This window comes from Tamandua tetradactyla, chromosome 8, assembly GCF_023851605.1.
Source record: "Tamandua tetradactyla isolate mTamTet1 chromosome 8, mTamTet1.pri, whole genome shotgun sequence".
Taxonomy (NCBI): Eukaryota; Metazoa; Chordata; class Mammalia; order Pilosa; family Myrmecophagidae; genus Tamandua; species Tamandua tetradactyla.
Genome location: NC_135334.1, coordinates 99,779,028 through 99,803,232, shown reverse-complemented (window position 1 = coordinate 99,803,232; position 24,205 = coordinate 99,779,028). Strand labels below are relative to the sequence as shown.

At 38.0% G+C, this 24,205-nt stretch overlaps 1 pseudogene; it reads right to left on the bottom strand.

Moving 5' to 3' along the window:
* Positions 1-5,687: 5,687 nt before the first annotated feature.
* The window catches only part of LOC143645258 (protein PRRC1-like), a 41,177-nt pseudogene continuing 22,659 nt past the window's right edge, over positions 5,688-24,205 (bottom strand).

Sequence of the window (24,205 nt, the reverse complement as noted above, 5' to 3'; positions counted from 1 at the left end):
GCGATTTTGTATATTAATAGAAAAGTAATCATAAATTGATGAAATTGGGGATATCAGATTCATATTATTAAAAATTAATATATTGGGCAGTGCTGTGATGGCTCAGTGGCAGAATTCTCACCTGCCATGCTTGAGACCTGGGCTCGATTCCCAGGTCAAAAAGAACAAAAATAATAATATATTCTAGAATGATTTGTTCAAGGTGGTAATTCTCATGCCAAAAAAGAAAGTATGACAGTTAAAGCATGAACAAAAGATTTGAAAAACAAAAGAAGTATAAAATTAACTTCATGTATTATGAGAACAGAAACGAATGTATTGAACCTCTTAACTGCATTAAAGGGGAAAAGAATTTTGCATGAAGAAGAAACCACATTAGACTTTGTATCTGGGCCAATTTATGTTTACTACAGTGCTCTTTAGAGTATATGGTTCCAGGGGTCTTGATAAACTGCCCAGGGACATGCATTTGTTCCTTAAAGGGATGGAACAGTCTGCTGACTCTTAGATGCTTGTTTGAAATTGCTTAGATGCACAACCACTGTGATGCCTATGGGGTATCACATTCTGAGTTTGTTTGCCAGCTATTCTCTGTCTGAAAATAAGAAGATGATTTGTCTGACAGATCAGATGTTTAGACTAGATCTTCTTATAACAGCTGCAGGTATGTTTAGGAAAATGACAAAAAGCAGCTCCCCTTTCTACGACCACCACCATACACTGAGCAGGATAACTCGTATGAGAGGTCCTCTTCATTTTCTCATTCATCACGTATTGACTGAGCACCTATGATGCTGGCAAGGACATTGGAATGCAAAGGAGCATGTCCTTATTTGTAAGGGATGCCAGTCTCATCAGAGAGAAAAACAAATGAGCAATTATGGTAGATCCATTCAGCAAAGTTGATTGACCTTCAGCAACTTCAGGCTACTGTTTGGCTCGCTAAGATGCTACATCATTCCTCTTCAAAGAAGATGCTTTGCTGAGTCCATACTAAAGGAGGGTAGAAGTGGAAGTCTTTACAAAGGGAAAATGTCATTATGCTTATGAGCTTTAGAGATTTTTTTAAACAAAAACATTTGCTTAATTAAAACTTTGAAACTGGGGTGGGAAGATGTTCAAGATTTTCTGCTTTATAATCAGCAAGAAACGAAGGACCCACAGGCTCCACTCTTCTTCCTAAATCCCAGAGGAGAAATCTTTGAGTCAACATACATACTTCCCCCCTTCCTGGTGAATCGCCCTGGGCTTTCACTAGCAGCCCACAGGCCCCTTATGTGGGCCAAGATTTTCTTAATTCCTATAGGAATAACTGTGCTTTCGAGTATGGTAAAGTGAGAACCTCTCAGACAATGATTTTTAGTTTGCTGTTTCTCTGAAATGATTTGGAAGCTATAGAAAAGCACTGTTCCAACCAGTCCCTTAGCCAACTTTTGGATTGACCCTAATAATTTGGGGGGTTACATTTTGAGCAGTTACCCCAGATTCTGTCTGTCTATCCTTGTCTTTCAGAGTTTTCTCAGCTAAATACTAATTCTATGGCAATTTTGCCTGTATATATTAAATATTTCCAGTACTCAAAGTTATTTTACATATCTATTCATATGTGATACTGTGTTCATGTAATTTTCTTAGAAAGACTTTCTCTGATTACCTTATGTAGTAAGATAGCATTTCTCTCTCCTTGCCTTGCTGTAGTTTTGCATTATGTAGTAAGATAGCATTTCTCTCTCCTTGCCTTGCTGTATTTTCTCATTATTGCGTGTGACATCTTACACATTCCTCTCTTGTTTCCTCTAGAATATGCACTCCATGAAGGCAGGGAATGTTCTCTTTTTCACTGCTGTAACTCCAATACTACAATCATACCAGTCACATATTCAATGCTCAACAACATTTAAATACGAAATCATCCTGCGAGATAAGCTTGGCACAAACCCCATTTTGTTGATGAGAAATCAGATTCAGAAGGGCCTCTTGACTCCTTTTTGGAACACAGCTAGTAAATAGTACAATCCTTTATTGCCTTTTCTGTGCGTCTTAAAACTTCGGGTTAGATGGTAACATTTTGACAGCTTCTTCCATTGCAAATATAGTTGTTAGGAGATACATCCAGAGAGAAGTTAATAAAACTTGGTCTTTAGAAAATACTGTGTGATATGCAAAAAAAAAGTGAAAAGAATTTAGTCAAGGACTTTTAAAAGGAGATTAACACTTTTATGGATAGCCATAAGATGAGGGGGTGTGAACTACAAACTAAGGGATTCATTGAAGTAGCTCTATTTAGAAAGCTCAGCAGCTCAGGAAACAATTGAAGCAGAAATTTCAGAAGCTTTCCTTTATGCTTAATCACAATTAAGTTAATTCTACCAAATTATTTCAGCTCATTGTTTATTTGCTTGGCACCTACCATCACAGCAATCCATGTAATGGACGTCATAATTAATGAGCATCTAAGAGAGAATTTTTTCTCATTTTTTACCACTTTCTTTTGTTCCTCCAAGTTTGTCACAAGTTTTCTCATTTTAAGTTAATTATTATTCCCATTTAGATGGATCCTAGATTTCAATATTAAATTTTTGCTGCATTCTGTGAAGTCATATCACAATAAAGGAAAGCTTTCGTACATATTTAAGATTCATGTCTAATTGTATAATCATGTTAGAATACTATATATTTTCCTGTTGTCTAAAATGTATAAAAAATAATTATTTTGTTAAAGCACGTGACATGAGTTTGTTTTTATTTTGTTTTGTTTTGTTTTTTTTCTGGCTCTATCATTGGTCTCAAGAATTCATTTGGTTAGAAATATACAGCTAGTTAACATCTTCCTACCTGGTATTTCAATGTAATGGCCATTAGGTATTTTAAAGTGAAACATAAGAGGATTCCCCAGCTAACAGACATTTCTATGATCAAACCCAGTAGTCACACATCCTTTTCCTTTTAAAGCTGGCTGAAAGTAATTCCTAGAGGTCATCAAGAAAAAAATGTTTTGCAAAATTGACCAAAATAATAGTGATAATAACTGTGTTAAAGGCATGTTTTCTTAAAAAGCTTAAGGAAAATAAAGGAAATAGGATTCCCCATGCCCCATCCCCAAAAAGCTAGTGTCTGAGAATTATAAGGAAACAGGCAGGATAAGAAAAGAACAGGAAGAGTTGGACGATTGGTGAAAGGATCTGTGATGCCTTCAGATGGAATGATCAGAGTACATTATGCCTAAATACTGCCATTAAAACACGGCCTGGCTATAGACGCTGCCAGAGGTACTGGGTTACTTTTCTTGAACTTTATAAGCTTAGCCTCATGTATAATAGGGAGATCTCAGGATGAAAACAGAAACAATAGATTGGAAATACTGAGCATGTGGGGTCAGCCATGCTCTAATAATTTTCGAAATTAACTCTAGGCCAAAAAAAAGAACTAGAGAGGCCAGCAGCAGGTCATAGATTTATCTCTTCCATCTGTCCTTCTCTAATCCTCCTTACCCACTCACACTATTCCAAAGAGCAGAAGGCTTATCAACTTTCCAGGCGCAGGAAAGTATGTGGCTTTAACTGAGCCATAGAATAATCTTGCCATTTCTATTTGGGAAGTCCAGGGAAATCATTGTCTATCTGGATGTCACTGCTTTTGATTCTATTAAAACAACTCTCAAGGACATCAAATAATAAGATATTTGAGATCTGGTAAGATGAAAAGAAATAAAACTCCATATTTCTAGTATCTGTAAAAATTCCTGCTAATAGGGAGAAAGTAGCAGAAATATTTTAAGTGCTGCCATATTTTCCTTCGGTCTCTAATGAAGGACTTTACTGTACTTGCCATCAAGCCAAAATGCCATATGAATTACCGTAGAAAAGGTGAACTTCTGATTTACCTTTGAGGGTAATTTAAATGTTTCTTATATTATAATAACTCTTTTAAAACAAAGGTTACAGGTAAATTGGAGAGAAAGGCTTCCCTTTCTTATTCATGAAAGATGAAGAAAATGTAGATGAAATATTTCATAAATACCAATAGAAAGGGAAAACATCATTCTCTCCCTATTACCCATGGACAAAATGCACCACGACAACTGACTACAACCTTTTTCTGTCTCTAATTACTTTCAGTGACATAGAGATCTGAATTTGTCTAAACAACCATTATTCAGTGTTTGGAAATTACCATATATCATAGTTGTAAATTTAATAGTTACTCTCATCCTCAGGTAAAAATAGCAAGGATAAAATAATTGCATGAAATATTCTCCATACAAAGCTAAACTTACATGTTAAGACAGTGTAAGAAAAGAGCTTCAACACCTACTGAAGGTGTTGAAGGGATTGTGCTAACCATTTTTCATCTTAAGAATTCTATGGAAGAAGAAATGATTATTAAATTATATTTATATGAGAAACTATCCTCAAGATTCATTTAATCTTGTATATACAGAGTTCATCAGTATAAGAAAAAACATTAATGTTGATTTATATAAATAAAAAATGCCAAAATATATTATTTGGAAGTAAACATTTAGTAAATATAGTAAATATAAGCATAATAATAAACAAAATAAATGAGATTAAACAAGAAAAAGTTTTGTTGAAATCTTCCATAAAAAAGTAAAGGCAGAAAAAAAAGTAAAGGCCAAAGTGGCACAAAATTTAAAAGTACTGTTTAAAGTAAACTAAATAAAAGGAAACCTTAGTTAAAATAAGAGGCATATATTGCATAAATAAAATGATTCCTCTCAAAAATATCTACATTATAGATTGAAGAAGATGCATGGTAGCAAAAACAATTGCTGTTGTCAAAAATTTCTACTTTAAAGTACTGAATAATATTGTACAAAATAACAAAAATAACGAATATTTCTGACTTAAAATATAGTTGAATCATTTGTCACTTAGAAATGAACAAATAAAATGTTCATAGTAGGAATCTGTGGATACAAAAATGATTAAGTGTATTTTTTTCAGACTATATGTATATATGAGGACAAAAAAGGAAATGGACAGTTCAGATATTTTGGTCTACATTGTTAAAAATATGCATAGAAATATTCAATATCTTCCTATAAGTAGGCCTTTTAAAGTTGATTGTTGAGCATACTGTTTGGCATGAGACCCAATATCATATGCATACACAAAAAGCTTTAAAGGCTGACAGGGAGGACATTGATTGTGAATTAAAAGAAACAATGCTTTTATAATTTTTTTTTTTGCATGGGCAGGCACCGGGAATCAAATCCGAGCCTCTGGCATGGCAGGCAAGAGCTCTGCCTGCTAAGCCACCGTGGCGCACCCAAGAAACAATGCTTTTAAAGAATATACAGTAAAAATGTTTTTTAATTAACTACGTCTTCTTCAAAAGACAAAATAATCAACTCTGTATGATTAAGTAAAATTTAAGTACATTAACTTATAACTTATAAATTTGATATATCAAATTGTGTTATAAGTATATTTATAAATATTTCTGAGAATTATCATATGTGAAATTACATGCACAAAAAGGATGTATGTCTTTTCATCTACTGGAATGACATATGCTTTTTAGAAAAAGAAAAATTGTAGACTACAGGAAAATTATCAAAACTTTTGGATTCATGGAGCTATTCAATTTTTAGAAGGCGTAATCACTTCTTTAACAGCAAAGTAAAAGTAAGGAAACATCCCAATATCTTGCGTAAGTCTCTCTCACATGATCCTAGTGGTAAGCACTGCTCTGGCTGAATCATGCATCATCTGTCAATGAGAAATGTCAATAAAGGCCATGTGCCAATCGCTTGGCTGACATTTAGCAACTTTTACACCCACTATTACCAAAAGGCCAGACCACCTTAGGTTGTAGTCCTGGGAAGTTAGACTTCGAGCCTGTTGTATAAATTCCAAAGGCACTGGTATGACTTTGAAATGTTACTATAAGAATTCCATGGACAGGATCTTTAACTATCAAACAATCAATGTAAAGCCAATTATCAATTACAATTTTGCAATGAAATTTCCTATTGACACAGCAGTCTGCCTTTCTTGGATCCTTCCTGTTCCACACACATTATTCATCCATTCCTGGGCCCCTTTTAATCCAGCTGCATAGCCCACCAGTCATAGGACAGTGTTGAACTGTCTCGCTTCCCCTGTAACCACAGCTAAGTCAACAACCTCCAGGAAGGCATGTTGGAAAACAACAACCCTTTTCTCTTATTTGAGGTCACTATAATATACAGTGCACCTCCAGATTTGATACAGGCATACCCCGGTGATATTGCAGGCTCAGTTTCAGGCTAGTTCAATAAAGCAAATATTTCAATAAAGTAAGTCATGATTTTTTTGGTTTCACAGTGCATACAAAAGTCTATTAAGTGGGCAATGGTGGCTCAATGGCAGAATTCTCGCCTGCCATGCCAGAGGCCCTGGTTTGATTCCTGGCCCATACACTTCCCAAGCAAACAAACAAGGAAACAAACAAACAAAAAATCCAACAAAACAAAAATTCAACAAATGGTGCTGCAGTAATGGGATACTCCATTGGAAAAAGAATGAACTGTGATCCCGCCATACAACATACAAACAAACAAACAAAAAAAAAAAAAAACAATGTCCAAACTTTAGTTAAAAAATACTTTATTGTTAAAAAATGCTAAACATCCTCTGAGTCTTCAGCGAGTTGTAATCTTTTGGCTGATGTAACATCCTGTCTCAGTGTTGATGATTGCTGACTGATCAGGGTAGTGGGTACTGAAGGGGTGGCAGTGGCAATCTCTTAAAATAAGACAGCAATGAAATTGGCCATGCTGACTCTTTCACTTGAACACTTACAGGCCATTGTAGGGCTATTACTTGACCTAATTTCAATATTGTTTTATCTCAGGGAATAAAGAGGCCTGAGGACAGGGAGAGAAACCAGGCAACAGCTTGTCAGTGGAGCTGTCAGAACATATACAACTTATATCAACAAAATTTGCCATCCCATATGGGCACAATTCATGGTATTCCAAAATAATTACAGTAGTAACATCAAAAATGTCTGATCACAGATAACTGTAATAAATATAGCAATGAAAACTTTTGAAATATTGAGTGAATTACCGAAATGTGACAGAGTGACAAAAAGTGAGTACATGCTGTTATGAAAATGGCACTGATAGTCTTACTCAATGCAGGTTTGCCACAAACAGTGTATAGAAAAACACATCTGTGAAGCACAATAAAGCAAAGTGCCATAAAATAAGGTATGTCTGTATGTGAAATCAGGCCAGGGTCTACTGGATGTTTTATTTTATAAAGCATAAATTTCACAATAGGATTCCTGGCCTACCTATAATAAAACCCCAGATTCCACTAGGCAATGCTTCATTCTGACCACTACCAGCCCTAGCATCTTCTGGTTCCCCTGAGAAAATAATGGTTGATGTGGTTCCAGTTTTCTATACCAGAAATGCCAAACTGGCTAACTAGTAAGAGGAGTTGGCAAAATACCTGTTACTGCAGAAAATGATGAATGGCATCAGGGGTAGTGGGAAGCTCTTCTTCTGTGACCTCTTGTGAGGCCGCAAATTGAACCAACAGAAAATCCTGATGTAGGGTGTCATGGTCAGTTTCATGTGTCAATTTGGCCAGGTGGTGGTGCCCATTTGTCTGGTTGGGCAAATGTTGGCCTGTCTGTTGGTATGAGGACAATTCCTAGAATTAAATCATGATCACATCTGCTGCATCCACAGCTGATACCATTCATAATCAGCCATAAAGTTGAGCATGAATAGCAGCATTCCGTCATAAAATGGAAATGGTATATACCAGATAGGGCCACAGCAGGTCATGAAGGCACAAGTAAGTTACATGAGAAAGTGGCCCAAATGCCCAAGTATGCACACCTGCCACAGTACCTTCTCTTTCCCAGACCAGAGCTATGGCCTCTTGGGGAGTTCCTTACAGTGAATTGACTGAGGAATAAAAACCTCGGGCCTGGTTTACAGATGGTTCAGCACGATATGCAGGTACCACCCAAAAGTGGACAGCTGCAGCATTACAACCCCTTTCTGGGGTGTCCTTGAAGGACAGTGGTGAGGAGAAATCCTCCTAGTGGGCAGAACTTTGAGCAGTACACCTGGTTGTTCATTTTGCTTGGGAGGACCAGAGGTGCATTTGTATACTGACTCATAGGCTGTTGCTAATGCACTGGCTGGATGGTCAGGGACTTGGTAAGAACATAATTGGAAAATTGGTGACAAAGAGGTGTAGGGAAGAAGTATGTGGATAGATCTTTCTGAGTGGGCTAAAAACATGAAGATATTTGTGTCCCATGTGAATGTGCACCAGAGGGTAACTTCAGCAGAGGAAGATTTTAATAAAGTGGATTAGATGACCCATTCTGTGAATACCAGTCAGCCACTTTCCCCAGCAACTCTTGTCATTGCCCAATGGGCTTATCAAAAAAAGTGGTCATGGTGATAGGGATGGAAGTTATGCATAGGTTCAGCAACATGGACTTCCAATCATCAAGACTGACCTGGCTATAGCCGCTGCTGAGTGCCCAATCTGCCAGCAGCAGAGACCCACACTCAGCCCTGATATGGCACCATTCCCCAAGGTGAGCAGGTGGCTACATGGTGGCAGGTTGATTACATTGGACCACTCCCTTCATGGAAGGGGTAGTGATTTGTTCTAAATGGAATAAACACATACTGTGGATATGGGTTTGCTTTCCCTACACACAATGCTTCTGCCAAAACTACTATCTGTGGACTTACAGAATGCCTTATCCGTTGTTATGGTATTCCACACAGCATTGCTTCTGATCAAGGAACACACTTCACCGCAAATGAAGTTTGGGAATGGGCACATGCTTATGGAATTCTCTGTTCTTACCATGTTCCCCATTATCCAGAAGCAGCTGGATTGAGAGAACAGTGGAGTGGCCTTTTGAAAACACAACTAGGTAGCAATACCTTGCAAGGCTGGGGTGATGTTCTCCAGGAAGCTGTATATGCTCTGAATCAGTGTCCACTGTCTGGTGCTGTTTCTCCCGTAGCCAGGATCCATGGGTCCAGGAACCAAGGAGTAGAAATGGGAGTGGCATCAGTCACTATTACCCCAAGTGATTCACTAGGAAAATTTTTGCTTCCTGTCCCTGTGACCTTGAACTTTGCTGGTCTGCAGGTTTTAGTTCCAGAAGGAGAGTGCTTTCACCAGGAGAAACCACAATGATTCCATTGAACTGGAATCTAAAACTGCCACCTTGGTCACTTTGGGCTACTCATGCCCCTGGATCAACAAGCCAAGAAGGGAATTACTTTACTGGCGGGGATGACTGACCCTGAACATCAGGGGGAAATAGGACTGCAACTACACAATGGAGATAAAGAAGAGATTTCCTGGAATATAGAGACCCCTAAGGCATCTTTTACTACTACCTTGCCCTGTGATTAAAATTAATGGAAAACTGCAGCAACCCAATCCCGGCAGGATACCAATGACTCTGAAACTTCAGGAATGAAGGTTTCGGTCACCCCACCCAACAAAGAACCACAGCCAGCTGAAATCCTTGCTAAGGGTAAAGGGAACATGGGATGGGTAGTGGGAGAAGGTAGTGATAAATATAAACTATGACCACGTGATCAGTAACAGAAATGAGGACTGTAATCCTGTTTCATTCATGTTATAGTATTTAAGTTGTAAGATATCAAGTTTAAGAATGAATATTACCCAAGGACTTTCACCCTATTCTTGGAAAATTTAATGCATTTCCAGTTGTACATAGGACAGTTGAGTATTGTTAGAGATTAAGTATGGTTTAAGGCAATGTGTATAGCTGCCATGTAGACAAGGGGTGAACTGTTATGGCCAAGTCCATGCGTCAACTTGGCCAGGTAGTGGTGCCCATTTGTCTGGTTGGGCAAGTTCTGGACTGTCTGTTGCTATGAGGACAATTCATAGAATTAAATCATGATCACATCAGCTGCATCCACAGCTGATTGCATTTGTAATCAGCCAAGGGGAGTGTTTTCTGCAATGAGTGATGTTTAATCTAATAACTGGAAGGCTTTTAAAGAGGATTCAGAAGAGACAGTTTCTCTTCCTGCTTTGGCCGGCGAGCCTCTCTTGTGAGGTTCATCCTTACTCTTCATCAGAGTCATCAACTCACAGCCCTGCCCTATGGATTTTGGACTCTACAATTCCCGTGGTTACATGAAACACTTTTATAAATTTTATATTTACAGATATTTCCTGCTGATTCTGTTTCTCTAGAGAACCCTAGCTAATACATGGGGGCACCCAAAGAGGGAACTGATAGAAGAAGTTAAAATGGAAAGTGGGTTAAAAGAGCACTACTGAAGGCAGCAGCTGTTGATGGAAAAACAGGAGGTGATATGGAATTACCAAGTGGTGGAACTGAGGAACTGATGAATAAGGCACAAAAGGTAATGGTGTTGAAGACCTTAGAGGAAGGCATGACTGAGGGGTGACTCATGCATGTGGTGGAAAGGCTGCATAAAGGAATCCTTTGATTCCTTTAATTCAAAATACTGGGGTTCTGAGATTGTGCCAGCATGGCAGCTGAAAGTAGGTCATAGGGAGGTCAGAGTATAAGCACATGGCTCCCAGATCACAAGGAACACACAGTCAGAGGCTGCCCAACTTCACCTGCAACACAGATACTGGCGGCGCATGCCCTCTGGGCTACCACATCAGCTGCGCATTACACACACACCTGTCCCCACAGTAAATGTGACTTTACTTTGTTACTGTAATGCCATTTTATTCCTGTTATAGTATTTTAAGTTGTAAGATATCAAGCGTAAAAATGAAAATTACCCAAGGACTTGAACCTTATTCTTGGAAGATTTAATGCATTTCCAGTTGTACACAGAACATGCAACTGTGTGCCAGGTATATTTTCTTCTTTTCTTTCTTAGTATCTTCCCTTACCACACCTTATTGAAGTATCTGTGTACAGAGATCTGAAATACAAAGTTTTATGAGTTTTGACAAATGCATACACCTGTGTAACTCATACTCCTATCAATTTATATAGTATTTCCATCACTCCTGGAAGCAACCTTGAGCCACTTGCAAGTCCCTAGGCAACCTCTATTCAGTTGAAAATCACTTTTAACTTTGTTTTGTCTTTTTCAAAACTTCTTATGAAGGTAAGCTCTTCTGAATGAGTTGGTTATGAAATAAAGCCCCACAGATATAATCTGATAATAAGAGGGTGATACAACATGCTATTTAACATGTTTTGGATAAGAAATAAATAAATATTTGTGTTAGGAAAGAGGCAAGAATTAAGAACATGTGAGAGAAGTAGAGTTAAAAGGCCCTAGGCAAATTATCTAGGGAAAGAGGCTAAGGCACTCTTAAAAATGAGAATGGGACTTCCGGAGAAGATGGCGGCTTAGTAAGACGCGCGGGTCTTAGTTCCTCTTCCAGAAAAGCAACTAAAGAAACAGAAACAATATGAAACAGCTCCCGGAGTCACGACAGAGACCAAAAAGACAGCGTACCCCATTCTGGAACAGCTGAACGGGCAGGGAGAATCTGCTGCGGTGAGATACCCGAGGGGCGCGCGTTTTCCCAGCCGGGGCGGCTGGCGACTGGGGTCCCCTCCACGCACGTGGCTCCCCGGTCTGACTGGGAATGTTGGATAGCGGGGCCCTCCCGTCACGCTTGGCGTTTCGGGCCAGCTGGGCAATTAGGACCGGCACTCTCCCAAGCCGCGGCGGCCAGCGACCCCCGCCTCCACGCGCGGTTTCCCAGGCCGACTGCCGTGCAGACAGACGAGCGCCACGAGCGCCACCTACTGCACAGGAAAAGAAAAACAGAGCCCAGAGATTTCACAGAAAAAGCTTTCAACCAGCTGGGTCCCACACCCAGGGAAATCTGATCAAATGCCCAGACACCAGCAGAAAATAATAGATGATGCTTGGAAAATTGAAGATATGGCCCAGTCAAAGGAACAAACCAATAGTTCAAATGAGATACAGGAGCTGAGACAACTAATGCTGAATATACGAACAGAAATGGAAAAACTCTTCAAAAACCAAATCAATAAATTGAGGGAGGACATGAAGAAGACATGGGCTGAACAAAAAGAAGAAATAGAAAATCTGAAAAAACAAATCACAGAACTTATGGGAGTGAAGGACAAAGAAGAAAAAATGGAAAAAACAATGGATACCTACAATGGTAGATCTAAAGAAACAGAAGCTACAATTAGTGAACTGGAGGATGGAACATCTGAATTCCAAAAAGAAACAGAAACTATAGGGAAAAGAATGGAAAAACTTGAGCAGGGGATCAGGGAACTGAATGACAATATGAAGCGCACAAATATACGTGTTGTGGGTGTCCCAGAAGGAGAAGAGAAGGGAAAAGGAGGAGAAAAACTAATGGAAGAAATTATCACTGAAAATTTCCCAACTCTTATGAAAGACCTAAATTTGCAGATCCAAGAAGTGCAGCGCACCCCAAAGAGAATAGACCCAAATAGGCGTTCTCCAAGACACTTACTAGTTAGAATGTCAGAGGTCAAAGAGAAAGAGAGGATCTTGAAAGCAGCAAGAGAAAAACAATCCGTCACATACAAGGGAAACCCAATAAGACTATGTGTAGATTTCTCAGCAGAAACCATGGAAGCTAGAAGACAGTGGGATGATATATTTAAATCACTAAAAGAGAAAAACTGCCAACCAAGACTCCTATATCCAGCAAAATTGTCCTTCAAAAATGAAGGAGAAATTAAAACATTTATAGACAAAAAGTCACTGAGAGAATTTGTGACCAAGAGACCAGCTCTGCAAGAAATACTAAAGGGAGCACTAGAGTCAGATACGAAAAGACAGAAGAGAGAGGTATGGAGTAAAGTGTAGAAAGAAGGAAAATCAGATATGATATATATAATACAAAAGCCAAAATGGTAGAGGAAAATATTATCCAAACAGTAATAATACTAAAAGTTAATGGACTGAATTTCCCAATCAAAAGACATAGACTGGCAGAATGGATTACGACCCAGCAATACCACTGCTAGGTATCTACTCAAGGGACTTAAGGGCAAAGACACAGACGGACATTTGCACACCAGTGTTTATAGCAGCATTATCTACAATTGCAAAGAGATGGAAACAGCCAAAATGTTCATCAACAGACGAGTGGCTAAACAAACTGTGGCGTATACCTATGATGAAATATTATGCAGCTTTAAGACAGACTAAACTTATGAAGCATGTAATAACATGGATGGACCTAGAGAACATTATGCTGAGTGAGTCTAGCCCAAAACTAAAGGACAAATACTGTAAGGTCCCACTGATGTGAACCGACATTCGAGAATCAGCTTGGAATATATCATTGGTAACAGAGACCAGCAGGAGTTAGAAACAGGGTAAGATAATGGGTAATTGGAGCTGAAGGGATACAGACTGTGCAACAGGACTAGATACAAAAACTCAAAAATGGACAGCACAATAATACCTAAGTGTAATGTAACTAGGTTGGAACACTGAATGAAGCTGCACCTGAAATATGGTTTTTTGTTTGTTTGTTTGTTTGTGTGTTTGTATCTTTTGTTTTTGTTTTTTTCTTTTTCCTTCATATATATATATATATAGTATTAGTATTATTATTTTAATTCTCTTCTCTATATTAACATTCTATATCTTTTTCTGCTGTTTTGCTAGTTCTTTTCCTAAATCGATGCAAATGTACTAAGAAATGATGATCATACATCTATGTGATGATACTAAGAATTACTGAGTGCATTTGTAGAATGGAATGATTTCTAAATGTTGTGTTAATTTCTTTTCTTTTTTTTGATTAATAAAAAAATAAAAAATAAAATAGAAATCAAAAAAAAATGAGAATGGCTAATATTAAATTTTAAGTCGTTGGCAGTATTACATGTTAACATAGATCCTTTTCAGATGTCCCAAACTACCAATGCAGGCTTGTTCTACAGAGACCTTAGTATTTTTTGGAATGGAACTTGAACTGGAAAACAGATGTGCAGGGCAGGAGGCAAAACCCAGGGCCATTTTAAAGAACTCATTGGCAGCAAGGATAATAAATCTCCAAAGTTCTCCAGATGTTAAGAACAATTTTCAGTTTTTTATCATGTAAGAGATCTGGCCTCTAAAGAAGTTTCAATAAATGGCTGAGATACAGGTGACCCCCAAAGTGTAGGAATTGTGGCTGTCCTGATAAGTTGTAACTGGTTTACATCAAAGGAGAATTTTCTCACTAACAGATCTCTCTTCATCCTCATCCTGATCAACCTGATTCTTGGTTTTTTGAATCTTTCCACAGTTTTTATTCCAGTTTTATTCCTATTATTTCCCTGTTATTCTGTTCTTTATATTTTCCTATTGAATCTGGCCTAGACAGCATAGTTAGGTACACCATACTCATTATATTAATACTGTTTGAATTGAATCACAGTATAACTGTAGGGTTTGGGAGACAATGACTTTACCAAATAATGGAATTTCAATCAGGTAAGAATGGCTGATGTTTCAAACATGAAGCTTTCACACTGCTCCCATCTTGCCTAATTTGTCCTCAGGTACTAAAACCTACCTTACATTTCAGAGATGCCTTCATTCACCTGGAGAGTCATGAAAAGATAAACCCAAGACTCTAAAAAACAATAAGCTAAGAATATTTCATCTGGCTGTCTATTCATGTCTGCCTAAGGCAGTCCAAGGGATTTCCCACCAAAATAACTTTTACAAGTGTTTAAAGAATGCATTTTATTCGTTTTCTGTTGCTGTGAAAAAAATTACCATAAACATATTTAGCAGCTTAAAGCAACACACATTTATTAGATCACAGCTTTGTAGGTCAGAATTCCTGGTTGTCTTGCTTGGGTTCTTTTATGGTTTCTCCAGGTAAAAGTCAAGATATCAAATGGGCTGGGCACATATCTGGAGATTTTGGGAAGAACCCACTTGTAAGCTAATTTAGGTTGTTGACATTCGTATTTTCTTGCTCAAGGTCATCTAGGGGCTGCTCTTAGTTTTTAGAGACCATTCCAAGTTCATGCACTCTGGCCTCCTCCATCTCAGCAATTGAGAAACTTCCTTACATTGAATTATTCTGATACTACCACTCTCTCCAACTGGAATTGCACCAAGGGTAATGTAGATCATGGGGAGCAACTTGGAATTTTGCCTGCTACAGGTATATTTAAAAAGGGCAAGTTGCATAATTATCTGACATTATGCATTGAGCTCATCCATTTCTTTAATAACTGTATTCAGCAAATTTAGTGTGCCAGTTTGAACCTGTGTGTACCCCAGAAAAGACATGTTCTTTAATTTCCATTCAATGTTGTTAGGTGAGATCTTTTTGACTAATTTGTTTGCATGGAGATATGACCCACCCAATTGTGGGTGGGACCTTTTGATTAGGTAGTTTCCATGGAGATGTGCCTCCAACTATTCAAGATGGAGTTGCTTACTGGAGTCCTTTAAGAAGGAACCATTTTGGAAAAAGCTTCAGAGCCCACACAGCCAGAGACCTTTGGAGATGCAGAAGGAATATGCCGCCAGGGAAGCCTTATGAAATAAGCTGGGGGAGAAAGTTAGCAGAAGTCACCATGCATCTTCCCAGCTGACAGAGGTTTCCAGAAGCCAGGGGCCCTAGCAGATACCAGCCAGGTGCCTTCTCAGCTGACAGAAGTGTTCCAGATGATATCAGCTTCTTCTGAGTGAAGGTAACCTCTTGTTAGTGCCTTAATTTGGACATTTTCACATGCTTAGAACTGTAAACCTGCAACTTAATGAATTCCTTTTTTCAAAGCAGTTTCATTTCTGGTATACTGTATTCTGGCAGCTTTAGTAAACCAAAAGTTTTAGGAGCAAACCATCATTATATTCTTTAACTCCAGAAAAGTCTGTTATACTGTCCAACACACTCAAACCCAAAACCTTGCCTCTTATAAACATTTGAGTAACAGTATCCAATGGTGATATTTTGCATTTCCCTATTGCCAATTCATGCCATGGACTATCAGTGCCATCTTTAATACTAGAAATAGAGTTAGTGGCTTTTAATCAAATTGGATTAGAAACCCAATCTTAAAAATTCTAGAGCTAACTCAGAAATATGATACTTAAGATTCTAACTTTCAAGAGCCGCTTTTGGTATCAAAATCTGTGTTGCTCAGTGTTCTTCAGAGAAACAGAAATGACAGGATATATTTTATGTAAATATTATATTATTAAAGGGATTTTCACATGACTGTGGGTATTGGCAAATCCAAGGTCCATAGGGAATGCCACAAGTTGGAAAACTACAATGAGTTGAAGTCCAGTTTCCCAGGAGAATCTGGCTGGCTGAAGAAGAGACAGAAATTTCTCTTTCTGTTTCCTGAAATAATTAGTTTTGCCTTCAATGCCTTCAACCAGTTGAATAAGACTTCTCTCATTGCTGAGGGCAATCTCCTTTGCTGATTATAGATGTAATCAGCCGTAGATGGAATCAACTGACTAATGAATTAAATCTACCACATAGCTTCACAGTAACAATCAATAAAATGCTTGCTTGACCAAACAACTTGACACCTTAAAATGGCCAGTTGACATATGCACTTAGCCATCACAGTGACTTTACATAAAGTAACTTCCCTTATATCCTGCAGAGAATGAACACTGCCCAAAATGTTAGGTGTCTCTCTCAGATTCTGAAAGACTCTTAGAAAAAGACAAGAGGGATGGAAAATTTAAGCTAACGAATAGAGAAACTGGAAAGAACTAGTTCCGTCAAATGATCTAAACCTATTTCACAGGACTAATAGCTCTAAGTCTTGTGGTAACTGAACATTTTAGACAGCAGTGGAGTATGAACGAAGGCAGTAATTTCCACTCAAAATGCCAAGAATACACAGTGCTAATGCCAATTATCACAGCAGTGGCCATGGAAACCTTTCACTTCAGAATTACAGCAGTACATTCTGCAGAATGTGTGAGTACAACTTGCTGCTTTCACTAGCTCGCACCCTTCACTCCTTAACCCCTTCTTACCTTCTTCAAGTCCTCTCCTATTAAGAAGCAAGCATCTTGAATGTTACCAAATATCTCAAATCTGGTCATCTTTTTAACAAGTCAGTTGGAAACCTTATTGAGCATGTTCTCTGGGTTTGGGGCTCTGAATGCAGATATAAATGCAGATGTCAAAAGGGCAAAATTTCCTGTTTAAAAGAACTCTTATTAAAGAACATAAAGTCAACTAAATATTCATAACTGAAATCAACACAATAAGAGTTGTTATGAAAGTATAAATGCTATGAAATTCTAGAGGAAAGATAAATAAGTAACTCAAAAACAATCTGGAAGATTTTACTGAAGATTTGTAATTAAGGTATGCTTTTGGAGACCTGTTTCTAGTGATTTGTCAGCAGAAACTGTTTCAGAAACTTTAGGTGAAATAAAGTTCTACAAAATTTTCCTACAACTAAAAACTTTCTTTCTTTTCAAACCAACCATACCCATATGTCACAGAATTATTTCCAAGTAATAGAGCTGAGAATTCTGTAATTGACCTTATTAGGAAAAGTGGAGACACAGACACTAATGTTAGGGATGAAGTTGGTAAAGCACTAGAGGTGGAACAGATATCAAAAAGATGGTAAAGAATTATTGTGAACAACTTTATTACAGCCATTTATATGATCTGGATAAATTTCTTGAAAGATGAAAGCTACCAAGAGAAAGAGTAGGGAGCCAAAGAAAACCATACATTTCTCAGGAGCATATGAAAGATGTGCTTTAAATAAAGATCAAATCAGCATCAATAGTAAAGGAGACTAGTGAGTCCAAGCAGTAACATGGGCCAGGAAATAGCAGAGTTGTGTCAGGGTTAACATATGCAGGATCTGCTGACTTCATGCACACAGGACTGTTGATTCTAGAAGAAAGGGGCCTGTGAAGGTTTGAAAAGATTTATGTACCCTAGAAAAGCCATGTTTTATTCCTAATCAATTTTGTGGGAGCAAGCCTCTCTTCTAATCCCTATTCAGTACTATAGTTTGGAGACCTGATTAGATTATCTCCGTGGGGATCTAACTCAATCAATTATGGGTACTAAACTTGATAAGACGGAGATGTGTCTCCACCCATTCTATGTGGGTCTTGATCCATTTACTGGAATCCTATAAAAGAGGAGACATTTTGGAGAGAGTTCCTTTCGAGAGCAAGGAGAGAGAGCTGCAGAGCCACAGCAGAAGGACGAGAGAGACACAGAGTTCACCAGCCAGCGACCTTTGGAGATGAAGAAGGAAAACTCCTCCAGGGGAACGCCTCCCAGGGAGCCTCATGAAGCAAGAGGCCTGGAGAGAAAGCGAGCAGATGCCGCCAGGTTTGCTATGTGCTCTTCCAGCCGAGAGAGAAATGCTAAACATCACTGGCCTTCTTGAACCAAGGTATCTTTCCCTGGAAGCCTTAGATTGGGCATTTCTGTAGGCTTGTTTTAATTTGGACATTTTCACAGACTTAGAACTGCATACCAGCAACTTATTAAATTCCCCTTTTTAGAAGTTGTTAACATTTCTGGTATACTGCATTCCGGCAGCTAGCAAACTAGAACAGGACCTAAGTGGTCATCTGCTCAATAATTATTTAGCACTGATGGAAAGATTCAGGTCCGGGCACTTAGTCAAGTTAAGAAAATTATGTGGTCCTGGTTCTTTCCCTGTCAATTGTACCATAGAGCCTTTTATTTTATCCAGATTTAGCTTGTATGTGGTTTCATTTGTATATGTGCATGTGTGTGTTTGAGTGGAGGGGACATGCCATGTATGGAACTGATCACATCAGCTTGTCTTGGCTAATTATTTTGACTCTAGGTGCAAAGCTCAAAGAAGGCAAGGGTGTAGGTTCTATCCTCTGCATAATCCTTAAATACCCTCCATTTCCTCCAAGTGTTCCAATTCATAGGAGGAAGAGCTGTATAACCTATAGCCGGCAGCCTGAGAAAACCCAAAGAGGAGTATATTAAGATAATTAGGCCAGTGAATAATTGGTAGGAAAAAATCTACTACATGTAATACCTCAAATGGCATCCCTCTACTTCTATTTTCTTATTTTTCATGAAGGTTATATTGTATATCACTAAAAGCCTTCTAGAAATTGGTCTGGATATAAATTATAAGTAAAACCTCAGACCAGTCTAGGAGTAAGAGGTCTCATACCACAGCTTTGCCACTCATTTGCTGTGCAACATTAGGTTCCTGAGGTTATTGTTTATTCTGTTCCTTAAGTTTCATTTAGTGTAAATAAATATATGATTTTAAATGTCACATCCTAATTTTTCATTGTATGATCTAGTATAAAAATATGTATATGGACGCTCTTCTCTAAACTTACAGCACCCTGGAAGGTCATCTTCTCACTGCTCACCATGTATATTCTTTCTCCCAAGATCTATTGCATCACCCATTGCTACTTCAAGCAGAAACCAATGCAGCATAGACTTTATTCTACTATATGACCAGGGCTGAGCATTCTGATGCTTGAATGTATTGGTGTTTGCTCATTTCTTTCATGGATTTTCAGGTCAGTGAGGAGGCAAATCACAATTGTTTCCTTGGCCAAATTGCAATATATATCTTCATATTGAACTGGAAAACCTTTGAAGATATCTATTTCCATTTGATACGGAGCAATTTAAAGAACGATATTTATCATCATTCTTGGCAACAGTGTTACAGCAGCAGAAGATTATATTGCATTTAATAATTGGAAAATAATAGATAAAAATATAGGAAGGTGAGAATGACAATTATTTTTGGAAAGAGACTGCTATAGCAATTTTTTTGTTCCCATGAATATTCAGTTTAATATATTTTCACAAAATATCTGAGATCACCACTTTGCCCTATGTAATGAAGTTTAAATGTTGCATCTCTTCCTTTTCCTTAGTGTTAATAATTCAACAAATATTTATTGAAACATCATACCTAGCACTAGAGATACAAGTTTAATAAGGTAGTCTCTTTTACCTCAAGTTCAGTTGATAGAGAAAGAGGCAAGACTGTAAACAAAAAGTTATCAGATACAATTAGGACAAAAATAGTGTATTTTATAAAGTGTCACTGGAATTAGAGAATAGGTAGCAACTAACTGTGCCTGGAAGACAAGGATAATTTCACAAATAAACTTATCTCGTTAAATAAGAGATTATTCCCACTGAACAGTGAAGCTCCTTCAGAGGGAAGGGCCGAGGGAACATTCCAAAAACATAAAAGTCAGAGTAGAGATTTAGAAGTGGAAGAGCTGAGAGAACATTTAAATAATAGATAATAATTTGGTGCTGTTGGAACATAAGATCCTCCCTCCAACCCCATCCCCCCCACACACACACAAAGAGAGGTTAATAAGTTAAATAAGGACAATATTGTAAAAATCTCTCATGTCAACCAAGGAATATGGAAATGGTGACCCATGCTAATTTTTTAAGACAATCTGCTGAATATACATGGTTTTAGTTTATCCAGTGTCTGATCCCTTTCCTCTTTTGTTCTCATAAAAGAATTACAATTTTCCTATGGAGACTGCATTAGTTTGTTAAGCTGCCAGAATGCAATAGAACAGAAATGGAACAGCTTTTAAAAAGGGAATTTAATAAGTTGCAAGTTTAAAATTCTAAGCCTATAAAAATGTCCAAACTAAGGCATCCAGATAATTCAATCCAGAGAAAGATGCCTTAATTCAAGAAGGCCCAATGGATCTGAAACACCTCTGCCAGCTGGGAAGCCACATGGCTGGCATCTACTGGACCCTTGCTCCTGGTCTCTGCTGCTTTCAGCCTCTGTTCGTGTGGGGGTTCCTCACTTCACTTTTCTTGAGCTGGCTTTTATCTCTTGGATTCCCTTAGCTCTCTGCAGGTTCTGGCTTGCTTAACATCTCATATCAATACCTGCTGGGCTCCAAGCATCTCCAAGCATCTCCAAATATTTCTATCTCTGTTCTCTGAAACACTGTTTTCCAAGCAGAGAGATATATCTGCTCCCTCTGTTGGCTCTGAGGTTTTTGTCATTTCTTCCTCTCTACGAAATATTTCCTCTTTTAAAGGACTCCAGTAAACTAATCAAAGCCCACCATGAATGGGCAGAATCACATCTCCTTCTAAGCAAAAGCTCACATCCACAGTTGGGTGTGTCATATTTCCTGGAGATAATCTAATAAAAAGTTTCCAACCTATAGTATTGAATGAACAGTAAAAGATACGGCTGCCCCCACAACACTAAGTCAGGATTAAAACTGGCTTTTCTGGGGATCATAATAGATTCAAACTGGCACAGAGATCCAAGCAACCTCTATAGTCAGGTGTGCCAGTTTGAAACTATTATGTACCCCAGAAAAAATATCTTAATCCTGATCCAATCTTGTGGGGCCAGACCATTGTTTAGGATGGAAACCTTTGATTCGCTTGATTCCTTAGAGAGTGGCCCACTCAATTGTGATTCTGATCTCTTGGTTAGATTACTTCATGGAGATGGAACACACCCATTTAAGGTGTTTCTTGATTAGCTTACTGGAGTCCTTTAGAATGGGAAACAATTTTGGAGAAAGTTCAGAGCCAAAACAGAGCAACATGAGACCCAGACTTTGGAGATGCAGGAAAAAAATGCCCCAGGGGAAGCTGTTTCAACCAGAAACCAAAGACTCCAGCAGACACCAACTCATGCTTTCCCAGCTGACAGATGTGTTCTGGACCCACTGGCCTTTCTTGAATCAAGGTATCTTTCTGTGATTGACTGGATATTTTTATGGCCTTAGAACTGCAAACTTTCTAATTTAATAAATTCCCTTTTAAATAGCTATTCCATTTCTGATATATTGCATTCCAACAGCATTAGCAAACTTAAACAGCAGTCAACATGATTTAGTTAGGTATGACTCCACCCATTGGCTACAGTAATGAGAATGTAGCCTTAAGCACGCAGTCACTATAATTCTTCTCTCAACAATAGTGATTAGTTAAGGAATGGATAAGCGATCAGTGTTGGCAAAAATACAACTCAGAAATTCGGTATAATGAATGGAAGAAGAGAGGATAAGGCCAGAACTAATGTAGTATCTCTGCAATTTTCAGTTTTGTAAAGCAGAAATAAAATATATTTTGCTCAAGTTAATTTGAATTACAATTCATTTACATCCAAAGTATACAGACAAATAAGCAAGGGTATAAAACAGTTATGATTTTTCTGATGCCAAGTTATAACATATTGGTGTCAGAGAGGGTAAAGACAGAGAGTTCAGATTAAAAGGTTTTGTGATAGGAAGATGAGGATTAGAGTCTTTATTAATGCAGGGATTCTAGAAATGGAGTCTGGAAGCCTTGCCAATTTTATTCCACATTAAATTTCAAGTTACGTGTCAGAGTCTGACACATAGAAATTCTCAATATATAGTTACTGAATAGATAGGAAAGGATGAAGACAAAAGAGAAATTGAGCAAAATGCTTATGTGTCTAGTGAGACAATGGCTCAATGGTAGTAGCATTATATAAAGTAGGGAATAAGAAAAAATATTTCATAATGTGAAACTTGGATGGGTGGTGGCAAATAAAAATTGAGTATTGCATACCCAAGTGGTCCCTAACATTCTTGAGTCCTGGCGTATACACTCTGCATAACTCTCTCCCTAGTATGTAGGTAAGATCTGTGAATCTGATGGATAGATCACAGTATATAGTAAAGGTGAAAGGATTCTGAAAATGTAATTATGGTCCCAAATCAATTGATTTTGAGTTAATAAAAGGGACATTTTTCTGGAATTTTTTTGCATAATTTCATGGGTGAGAATTATTTGTGTCATTTGTCTTTCATCTTAGGTAAGATTTTCATAGAAGGCTAAGAAATTCTGCATTTCTAACCTCTAACCATATGGCAGGTAGGACTAGTGAAATTAATTAAAGGATGAAAATAACAGTGATCCCTGAATAATTTCCTGTTGCTATGTAACAAAATATCATAAACATCATGGCTTAAAACAATACCCATTCATTGTCTCACAGTTTGTGTTTGAGGAGTTTTGGCATGGCTTGGCTGTGTCCTCTTACTAGGTGCTCACAAATCTGAAATCAATGTATTGGTCAAGTTGTGTTCTTATTTGGAGTCCCAACTATGGAAGAATCCATGCCAAAGTTCCCTTAAGTTGTTGATAGAATCCATCCCATTGCAGTTATAGAATTTATGGCAGCTTGCTTCTTCAGAGACAACAATGGGAAGAGAGAATATCTTCTGCATGGAGTTTCTAACCTTGAGACCTTCATTTAAAGGGCTCACCTGATTACATCAAACCCACTCAGATAATCTCCCTGTTAATAGACATAAAACCAAATTATTAGTGATTTTAATTAATTCTGAAAAAATCCCTTTATATTTGCTATATTCTATTAATAAGAATCAAGTTACAGGTCTGATTCACATACAAAGGGAGGGGATTACATAAGGTATTGAGTCATATTCAAATTCTCTTTGTCACAATTAACCCTATAGCCTCCAATGATACATGTCCCTTCCAGCTGCAAAAATACGTTCCACCTTCCCCAAAAAGGTTTTCAAAAGTCTAATCCCATTACAGTATTAGTTCAAAGTGCAAAACCTCAGTATCAAAATATTCTATGGCAAATAAGTTTCTTGAGTATAATCCATTAAGTAGTGCTCCTGGGACACGATTCCTCTCCATCTGTGAACCTATGAAATTAATGAGATAAGCTATCAACCCCCAACATACCCAAAATACAATGATGGGGATAACATAAGAGAAGTACTATATAGACTCCAGCTTGGACAGGGGTAGATTGGAAAGTTAAATAGAGTTACAGTCCACAGCAAGTCTGAAATCCAGCTGGGCAAATGTTTGTAGTCTCTTGATTAGGCTTCAGGGGCTGATTTTGTGGCTGTCAGCTCATCTCTAGCAGCTCTTGATACTGTCCTCTGAGTCATCCCTTCTTTTTCATGAAAAGCAGCACATGTTTTCAGCTGAGTAGTTTTATTAGCCTGCTTCCTGCCAGTACTACTTTGGGTGGCTGACAGCCTCTATTTTGTACTCTCTCAGACCCTTTCTTGCAAGCTGGCAGTGTTTTCTGTTGAAATGAATTTATCAAAAACTTTGTATCTTCTGTGAATTTCATTGAGATTTACTCCATTAGACAAAAGTCACAACCACAGACCTTTTTGAAATAGTCCCTTCTCTATCTTGTCTTC